The sequence below is a fragment of the Vicugna pacos genome, chromosome 9 (assembly GCF_048564905.1).
Source record: "Vicugna pacos chromosome 9, VicPac4, whole genome shotgun sequence".
NCBI lineage: Eukaryota > Metazoa > Chordata > Mammalia > Artiodactyla > Camelidae > Vicugna > Vicugna pacos.
The window spans coordinates 75,433,674-75,442,952 of NC_132995.1; the positions used below are offsets into that span (position 1 = coordinate 75,433,674).

General features: G+C 41.1%; 1 protein-coding gene across 10 annotated transcripts in view; it reads left to right on the forward strand.

Annotated features, from left to right (window-relative positions):
* Positions 1-9,279, forward strand: part of EVI5 (ecotropic viral integration site 5) — a 162,185-nt gene that overhangs the window by 112,895 nt on the left and 40,011 nt on the right. The window lies entirely within an intron of this gene.

The window sequence follows — 9,279 nt, forward strand, 5'->3', positions numbered from 1 at the left end:
AATTCAGAGTTATCATTATGAATTTGAAATACTGTATAATCTCACTTCATTCAGGTGTCTGTTATTTTCTTAGGTAAAGCTCCTTTTGACCAAATTTCTATCTGAAATAGTATTCACTTCCTAATCACTGTACTCTTACGCTGCTTTATGTTTCTTCAAGACAATTTTTTTTGCTATAAATTATACATGTTTGTTGTTGTTATTGTCCAGGATGGTCCCCACCACAGTGGAAGCTCCACAAGAGGTGCAGTTTTGCCTGTTTTATCCAGTTGCTGTGTTCCTCAGTGTTGGTGCACAATGCTTGGCGTATATCCACTGCTGAAATAGTTGTATCTGAAGAAGTTAATATAATAATTCACTCATCTGTTGTTTCTGCGATGAGTGATTTTTAATTCATGTAATTTGATTACTCACATTTTTGAAACTCAGGGATTATCACTGTGTTCACAGATAAATCAATCTGCGTTTTTCATCATCACGTCACTACTGACTGGGAAGGAGGAAATGAGTGCAGACTCTGCCTAAGTGTGTTTATCATTAAACAGGAGGAGTGGCTGAGCCTGGGTCCCTTCTCTGAAATGCCATTGAACAGATTTTGTTTTTGTGTGTGTGTTGCTTTATTATTTGAGCAGACGTGAAACCTCTGGAAACGTGTGTGCGTTTACTGTTGGTGTTCACGGCTTTTCATGTGAGCTGCTGCTGGTGGCTGTCTCTTAAAGGAGGTAGTTTTTCCTTTTATCTGCACGTACACTTGACAAGCTAATTGAATTGCTCAGGCTGATGGACTTTCTATAAGAAGCTTGCAGAGACAAATGTATACCCTGATCAGAATAAAAAGGAGCAAGAGATTTAATTATTATTGGGAGCAGGGGGACTTCAGAATCCTAAATAACTCCGTGGTCACAACTTTAGCCTTTCTGTTTTCTTATCATTGCTGGAGATTTTGTATTGGTTGAGAGTATAGGTTTGGAAGACAGACCACTTATTAGCTGTCTTATCTTTGACAAATTATTTAACCCAATTTTGAATTTACTCATTCAAAACTGAGGATCCTAAAGTTATCTGCTTTAGGAATTAAATGAGAAAGCATATATCAAGTGTTCTTTCTTCCCTAGTTAGCGCCAGGAAGTCAGCTCATCGATGACCTTATGTAAAAGATTGCGTGCAGCGGTGTAGGGGCTTCCAGAAATTACAGCCAAGCTGGCAAACGCAGAAAGTGTTTTGAGTTCCCTTTAAGATAACTTTTACCCACCCCAGATAATGAATGTACCCCTTTCCAGGAATTATGTATAGTTTCAAGTTAAGAATTGCTTTGGATTTTTGTTTTTTCTAAAATGTGTACTTGAGTGAGCTTGTTTCTGTCCACTGTTTAACGTACTCTTCATTTTTTAGGTATTTACCATGTTTGAGAATATAGACTTTATTACCTGTAACTTTAATTCTTCCAGGATATTAATAATGGAAGGATTAATAGCTAGCATCATTGAACACTTAAAACATGCCAGGCAGTACTATGAGCCATTTAAGTATATTCACTTATTTAATCATCACAGCAGTCACATGACACTAGTTATTGTTAATGTCCCCATTTTACAGTGGAGGAAACTGAAGTGTAAAGAAGATTTTAAAGTGAGATTTTGTTGTGTTTGAAAACCCACTCTAACTTGATTCTTTCCAGGATTAAAATGAAATTTTTTTCTTCAGCGTTGTAAGTCCTGTCATGTGGTTTTATGAATTGTCTTGGCAGATCCACTTCCTCCTATAACTTTGTTGCCGCTGTTACCCTGTCCATCACTTAAATCTTTCAGTCGCTTCCATGGCTTTCAGGACAAAGTTCAAGTTCTGGCTTTTCTCAGTAAGGTCCTTCCTGCTCTGATTCTTGCTTCCCTTTCTGTCTTGATTTCCTGTTTTCCCCAGCATACACCTGTGCCTGAGCCACAAGGCACTAGTGGAGAACTCTTCAAACCTGTCATCGAGATCCACTCTGTTTTCTTCTCTCCTCCTTTGATCTTGATGTCCTTTCAAAGGTCAGCTTAAAGTTGACGTACTGTCATCGGCCTTCCCTGATGATGCCAATCCAGCCAGTTTGGTTGTCTCTGCTCTTCTGACCCCACTTAATTACAGATCTCTCTCACACCATCTCACACTGCTTTCATCATTCTCATTTAAAAGCCCAAATGTGAAGAACAGATTAAATTGTTAATTTAAATGGGGTATTGGCTTCCATTCAACAAGTATTTATAGAGTATCTACTCTGTGCTAGCCACTTTCTAAATTCTTGATAAGAATTAGTGAACAGAATACACAAAAAGTCCCTTCCTCGTCAAGCTTAATGGTAGAGGAAGCAGCAGGATGAACAAGACATATGAATTGTATAGTGTACGATTTAGAAGTTGACGGATACAGTGGAGAATAAACGTAGGAAAGGGGAAGGTTAGGGTGTTGAGAGCAGGGTACTGTTGCTATTTTAAATAATGTGGTCAGGAAAGGCTCATTAGAAGGGGTTTTTTTTCCCCCTTGAACCCAGGACCTTGTGCATGCTAAGCATGCGTTCTGCCACTGAACTAGACTCACCCTCCTCCAAGGGGATATTTAAACAAAGATTTGCAACAGGTAAGGCATGCGGATTTGTCCTCAGAGTATCCTGCAGAGGGACCAGTAAGGACAAGGAGCCTAGAGCCAGGGCGTGTCTGAGTCCCCGCGTGGAGTAGGAGGGGAGGTTAGAGGAAGTGTGGGGGTAAACAGGGCAGACTGCGTGGGGCTAAGAGCTCTGGTCCTTCTCTGGGTAAGGTGGGAAGTCATGGGAGGGTTTTGGGCAGAAGAGTGATCCGTTGGATGACATTTAACCTATTGAAAAGTTTCATTTGAACTTGATTCAGAAAAAAAAAATGCTTGTAGGAATTTATAGTATTTGGGTGGGAGGAAATGGTGGTTGAAATTTTTTCCCTCCTTCTCTTAGAGGAAGTTTCCACCTTTATTCTGTTGATCCAAATGTTACTCACTACTTGAGGACTTTCTTTTACATTAATACCGTATAGAACTCTCTCCGCCTCCACGTGATGGTGCAAAACGCAGAAGAGGAAACTTCTCCTCAGTCAGTTGAGGAAAACAGATGGAAATTGGACCCAGGCCTTTTGATATTTAACCTGGAATTGAATTTGTGTTTTGATTATTATAAACATATTAATTTGTCATAATCATATTAAAAGCTTCTGTGGGCTGAGCACATCTATAAAAATCAATGCTGCTTTGTTATAAATAATGGAAAGTTTTAAATTTAAAATTAAAGCTGTGGTTCTACTCAAATCCAGCTTCTTGTTCTTTTCCTGGTACCCGGTAGCATTTACCCGCTTTCGTTAGTTTGCCCAACAGATAACCTCTAGGGATGCCTCAGATGGGCAATACCCCAACCACTCTTGGCTTAGAAAACGCCCACTCAGAATTCTGTTCTGACATAAAATGAGGGAGTGATGTTTAAATCAGTGTGCCCAGATCAGTATGCAGTTTTGATAGAGATAGAAAGGAAGTGATAAAATCTTCACCATTTAACTTAAAAATATTATATATTTTAATAATGTAAAGCTACTGTTACTAAATGAGTGAGTTTATCATAAAGCTTTGTGCTCAGTTTTGCTTTCTGATTTCCTGGCTACTTTGTTATTAATGGTTTCACAGCAGGTGGGAGTTCATATGCCAACTCTCGACTAACAGGCTTCTTTCTGGGGAGTTTTTTTCCCCCCATTTAAGTGCAGTGGTTTCTGTTCTGAGCAACTTATTTAAATACTAAAATACTTTTCGTTTTTCTTTAATGATCTTCTCAAATGTTTAAGCATTTCTAAATTAGAAAACGAGCTCTTCTGTATCCTTATGTGGCCTTAGCACTAACTCTCAGCAAAGGAAGCCAGGTGTATGGAGTGTCTTACCCAGTCTGCTGCCTCGCCACTAGGCACTGTAAATGCTGTTGAGTTTTTTTTTAAATAAAGTAGTCAGATGAGTCTCTGGTCTCCAACTTTAGTATGCACTTAAATTACACAGGGATTATGTATCTAGCGGTTTTTAAGGTACTGCTGTATCTAGGAATGAAGGATGTCATCCAGATTCCCAGCACCTGCTCTGATAGCATCAGAAGAATTAACGAAGGAAAATTAGACTCTTAATTACCACACTATCAGTGATCATCTTGGTGTTGTTAAAAATTAGTTTATGCACACCTCACACAGAGATCTTGGTTTCTAATACCAACTCTCCAGTGAAAGAAACCAAGGCTCCTTGGAGAAGTAGCTGACTCCAGGGCGAGAACAGGGAGTGTGCAAGCTGAGCCCGGAGCGTCGTGCAATGTCAGAAAGTAAGGAAGTGCTCGAAACCAAACCAAAACAAAGCCCTACATTAACAGAAATACGTGAAAGGGACAAAGAGGAACCAACTGAAAAATCTCCCAGTGACCAGAGGTAGAGTAATACTTAAAGTAGGAAAATATATTTAAAGTAGTAGTGGGTTGTAACTCAGGGTGTAAAATAAATATCCATGAATCCATACTGATAGAAATAATGATTGAATAAAACAGTAAATGAAGGAGCAGAGAAAAATGTCTATGCAGAAGAATTCCAATTAATTTTTGTAGGTACTCTGCCTTCGAGAAAGGTAGCATAAATTTCTGCTCCTTAAGTGTAGGCTGTGCACAATGACTTCCTTCTAAAAGTTGTCGTATGGAAAAGGTAAGGGACAAAGAGTAAGTACGGTGGAGAAACCTGACAAACACGGCCTCACCCAGGTAGTCAGGGTCGGCATCAGCAGTTGTAAATCACACTGACAGTACATGCTCTTGATAGGATGTGATGAAATGGAACTTCACCTCTTTGGTCTTCCAGTAACCCAAAATTGCAGTCTTACCACGAGAAAAATATCAGACAAATTTCGATAGTGGGGCATCAGGCAAAATGCCTGACCAGCACTCCTCCAAGCTGTCAAGGTCGTTAAAAACACAGAGAGCCTGAGAAACCATCACAGCCAAGAGGAACCGAGGGGACATGGCACCTAAATGTAACGTGGTGTCCTACGTAGGGTCCTAGAGCGGGAAAAGGACGTGAGGTTAAAAAAAAAAGCTAAAAATCTGAATAAACTATAATTTTAGTACCAATGTATTGATATGGATTCATTAATTATAACAGCACAGAAGGTGTTAATAGGGGAAACACTGCGAGGGCGTGTGTGGAACTCTTCCCAGTTTTTCCGTAAATCTAAAGCTGTTTGAAAAATCTGTTACAAAAAACAGTTTATACAATTCTGTGGTTTTTAGGAACCTCTGCAGTTATATGGAATTTTAAGTATTTGTCACAGAATTGATCTGTTTCTAATTAAACTGACTTATAAGAAATGTTTTCTGGCTTTTGTGGACCTTGTGCAAATGCTGATTTTTCATGTGTGTATTTAGCAGATCCTATAAGAAACATCAGTTTAAAAACGTGTGTGTTTCTCTTCTGAAGTGGAATTAAATCAGTCTTAGTAGTGAGAAAAATTTTTGATTCATTTTCTCTCTTCCATACTTTTCAACTTACCTTACTATTTTTAAAAAATATTTATATGTGCTTTAATTTTTTTCTAGTTACTAAAAGAAAAAATATTCAAACCTTTTTGTTTGTGACTTGAAATTACAGGAAACTGTTTTGGAAACTTACCAATAGGCCATAATATGAGAGTGATTTGTTTTTAGATGTTTCAGATGAGTCACCGTGAAGTCATAGAGAGGCTACCATTTCCCACATTTACTGTTCTGATTAGTTTTTCTTAGGGCCAAGTACAAATCAGTAATAACTGACTAAAGCTTAGTGGTTGCTGCTGGTGTTTCAGTAAGGTTATGTTGATTAATTACAGTGATTGCTTATCAACTGTCACGGGTTTACTCAAATCATTGTGTTTTCTGCTGCTATACTAATTTCACATGCAGTTATAATCTGCTGAATATATTTTGCGCTAATTGAAAGTATCAAATTAGACCTTAGAAATTGTGCCCCTGCTGCTGCAAGTTAATATGGTTGCCTCTGACCGTTGAACATAGTTTCATAATATAGCCTTGAAAAAAAAAGTATTATTTAACCTTTAAAACAGTCAAGAAAATTCCTTTTAATCGTCTCTGAAATAGTTTTAACTTTTACAAAGGAGAGAGAGCGCTTGTATCTATCTTTACGTAGCATAATCTCTCTTTGTTACGTTTCTCATCTGGGGATGTAATTTAAAATACTCTTTTAATGTAAGCTTTACACTTGCATTTGAGACTAAGCAACCTGCATTGTGTCATGACCCTTCTGACACCACAAGCCTTCTGTAAGGCTGCTCCCAGTGAGAAACCCACATCCTATGCATAACCTTAGATTTATTTTGAAATCTCTATGAAGAGGGCGTAGGGAGATTACTAGTTGTTTGTTATTTCCCTTAAGGGCGTGATGTCTATTTGTAAACCATGTTTTAAGCTTTACTTTGTCAGGCTTAAAATGTTCAAGTCCCCGGAGTACTGATTTCCTATTCTAAAGTCACTATATAAAAGTTCAGGAACCAAAGAGGAGTTTCAGTTCAGAACTGGGCGGGGCGTTAGACGTCTGAAGAGGCTCAGGAAAGGAGACGACAGTACTGACTTCCACTGGCCACTGTTTCTAGCACCGCTGGCCAGCAGGGTTCTAGCAGACGAGCAAATTTGAACGAGAAGCCACTTTTCCCCGTTTTATTCCTGTCCTTTTGGTATTTCCTTCCTTCTATTTTAGATTTGGTTTGTGTTCTTTATGTAACTTCTTAAGATGGATGCATAAACCTAACAGTGTTGTAATTATTTTAAAATACTGGTAACTGCTCATCACTAGGAGACTGGGTAAAACCATAGTAAGCCCGTATTTGGAAAAGTCTGCATCTTTAAGAAAGAATGAAGAAAGATCTGCAAGACATATTAAATGAGAAGAATTGTAGCTGGTGTGTGTGGTGACTCCATTCGTGCATGTTAAAAAGTGCATGTGTGTGTGTGTGTGTTTAAATGTTGGGGCGTTTGCTGGGACACCTGTCAGAGCTCTTTCTGGGGAGAGGAAAGGGCTTGGTGCAGAAGAGGAAGGGGCACTTTTTATATCGTGCGAATTTATATGATTACCATTATTTTTTTTAAGGTACATACATTTAAGTCACTTTTAAGGTAAGCGTTGCTAGAATGGAAACGAGAATTAGCGCTTACCAGTAATTGCAGGAAAACAGCGTTGACGACAGCGGGGCCGCCTCGCAGGAGCGCGGCGCTCCCTCTCGGGCCTCCGCGCCTCCGCGTCCGCCTGCTGCCTGCCTCCCTGCGCCGTCAGCCGCACCGCCTCGTGCTCCGGCGACCCCGCTCTGTTCCTGAGCCGCGCGCCTGCGCGAAGGCGTTTGCTCTGGCTCTTCCCTGCGTTTGGAGCAGGTGCCCCCGACCTTCCCGCGCTGGCTCCTGCTCCTCGTTGCATCTCAGCCGTCACTGCCATCCACTCACAGAGACCCTCCCTGGCCAGGGGGCTCCTAATGCTGTTGCGCTCTGTTTCATCATCATGTTTTATATTTATTGTAGCCCTCATCAACGTCTGAAACTGTCTTCACTTTAAAAATTAACTCACACCCACGTGTAATACGTTAGAACCTTGTTTGTCTTATTTACTGGCATGTAACAGGAGACCAAAAAATAATTGCTGACTGAGTCTTAGGGGACAGGAGACAGCCGTGCACATGAGAGTTTAATATTCTCCTGCCATTACAGTAGGTAGGTTTCACATACTTATTTGTTTTTTGTTTTTTAATGAGGTATAGTTGATATTATACAAGTTTCAGGTGTGAAGATTCATTTTTTTAAATAAATGCTGACCTGGAAGTGGATTGAAACTGATCTCATAATCCCCTATCTCAACCATCTAACCAAACAGTAAATAATTTTTCAAAGACGAATACTTCCCTGCTAAAAGCATCCTGAGAGGAAAAGGACCGTAGCCTAATGCAGTGAACCTTACACATGACGGCTAAGAAAAGAAAGAAGCTGTTCTGGAGCCTGGCTTCCAGCCTCAGCCGTCTCCCCCTCCCCTGCATCCCCACGCTGCACAGGTGAGTCAGCAGGACCCCCAGAGGATTGACTCATATCCCAGATGTGGAGAGAAGGCAAATGCGTGTGTAACTGTCAGACTGAGGAGCCGTAGAAACTTCTGGAAGGAGCAACCCAGCAAAAGAGATTAGGAAGTGAACATCTGAATTTTAATTCAAGTGAAGGCCCTGGGACAACACCCTGAATTTGGGGAAGGATCTGAATCCTGAAGCCCAGGCTTTGACACGTGTCTCCCCGCTTAGGTAACACAAAGTGTCTGACAAGGTCCCCGAAGAATAAGCAGCACCCGTGTTTGGCCATGTTGCTCCTCCCCCCATGCTGCCCCTCGGGCCAGAGAAATGAGAACAGACGTCCACCTGGGGGACACAGCAAATAGATTTTAAATACGATGGAAGGAGAGTTAATAAGTAATGCATATCATTAGAGCATTTGGGCGCCTAGACAGTCACCCAGCCGCGAGCATGATGAGAAGAGACAGCACAGCAGCTACAACAGAGAAAAAGAGAACGGCCATTCAAGCAGATCAGAAAGACCCCAGCCAGCAGGAAGGAGGTTCACGTGTACGAGAGGACTTACAGTTGCTTCATGCTACAAAACAGCTGAACGTGAATTCAGTAAAATTAGAAAATCAAAAGATGGGATAATGAAAAGTCAGTGAGACAAGAAGGAGAACTGTACCACTAAGGACACAGATCGAAGCCCAGGACGTCCCTGCAGAAGCCACAGAGGAGCGTGCAGTGGACAGTGCTGGGAGGCGGGTATTGGCACAGAAGAAAAGCTTGAGGGGATCGCAATGAATGCAGGGATTAAGGATGTAAAACAAGTACCCGCTAGTGAGTCCGGATGACAGACAGATAATCCAACACTCAGAGTAACTGGTGTCCCACAACAAATGGAGAGAAACGTGCTAGAAGAGGTCCTTGAGATTGTGAAAGACTCAAATATGCAGATTAAAAGATTTGTCCCAGCACGTCCAACGCCAGAACCCAGTGGAGCAATGGCTATGCTGCCCTCACCAACATGATGGCTGCTAGCCAGCCCCGTGTGGTAACATAAATTGATTTTAATTAAACAATTGAAACCAGTCCCTTAGTTATAGCAGCGTAATGGCCTCGTGTTGCTGCGAGCTGCCGTGTCAGCGCAGCTAGAGAGCGTTGGCGTCCCCGCAGAGAGCTGTCCTAGTGCTGGTC